Source organism: Gavialis gangeticus, unplaced genomic scaffold (assembly GCF_001723915.1).
Source record: "Gavialis gangeticus isolate Ggan-Ray unplaced genomic scaffold, GavGan_comp1, whole genome shotgun sequence".
NCBI classification, from domain to species: domain Eukaryota; kingdom Metazoa; phylum Chordata; order Crocodylia; family Gavialidae; genus Gavialis; species Gavialis gangeticus.
Window position 1 is genome coordinate 29719419 of NW_017729034.1, and position 1362 is coordinate 29720780.

Consider the following 1362-nt stretch of genomic DNA (forward strand, 5'->3'; position numbering starts at 1 on the left):
AGAGTCCAGAGAAGAGCCACGCACATGATCAGAGGTCAGGAAAACAGACCTTACGACAACAGGCTGAGAGCTATGGGGCTCTTTAGCCTGGAAAAGCTCAGGCTCAGGGGCGATCTGATGGCCACCTATGAGTTTATCAGGGGTGACCACCAGTATCTGGGGGAACTTTTGTTCACCAGAGCACCCCAAGGGATGACAAGGTCAAATGGTTATAAACTACTACAAGACTGTTTCAGGCTGGACATAAGGAAGAATTTCTTTACTGTCCGAGTCCCCAAGGTCTGGAACAGCCTGCCATCGGAGGTGGTTCAAGCACCTACATTGAACACCTTCAGGAGCAAATTGGATGCTTATCTTGCTGGGATCCTATGACCCCAGCTGACTTCCTGCCCCTCAGGCGGGGGCTGGACTCAATCTTCCAAGGTCCCTTCCAGCCCTAATGTCTATGAAATCTATGAAATATTAGCCCTGCACCCTCCCTGAGTGCCTCTCTGATCCCCTTCCCCTGTCCAATCTACTGCTCTGGTTTCTGCTCTCTACACAATCTTTTCCTGTACTTTCTCCTTCTTGCCCTGTGCTCGCTGCCACATCTCCTCCTTCCTACCGTATCTACTGTTGTGCTGCTTCCTACCCTCTCTGATCTGTCATGTGCTACACAGAGAGGTTGCCCATGTAAGTTATGGAACTTGTGTCCAGGTTTGCCACCCATGGCTTAGTGAACTTGCAGGCAGTCGTCAATGGAGACTGAACTCAAGATCTTTGCTATACAAAGGCAAGCTCTGCCATTTGAACTAGTAACTCTCTTAGCTGGAAGTTGATAGGAGGTTTTTATAGTTGCTTGAACAAGCCATTAGAGGGAAACATTATCACCCTCACCAAGACAGCATATTACATTTGCACAAAGCTCCCTGGATTGGCCTTTCTGGGGAATCACAATATGAAATAAAGGATTCTGAGAAATGTGCTAGGAGCACCCAATTAGCCATACAGAAATAAGCAGCAATGTAAATACAGTCCACCCCAATGCTGTTAAACTGGTATGATGCAACAGCAATAATTAAGCAATAGGCTTCACCAAGCCATGATCTTCTGGAAAAGTTAAGCCTGTCTTGCTGGACCCAAATAAAAGAAAAGAGGCTAGGGACCCATTTTGTTAACACCCCAAGAACTGTCTTGGGATTCTTGGGAAATAGAAGATGTTTATGAGCCCATGGAAACAATCAGATTGTGTGTACTTATTGGTCTCTGTGCATGTGATGATACCAAAATTTGGGGTGAGGTGAGCACGCTAGTAGGGAGGGAAAGACTGCAACAAGACCTGGATAGGTTACAGGAGTAGGCTGACATAAACAGGATGCGTTT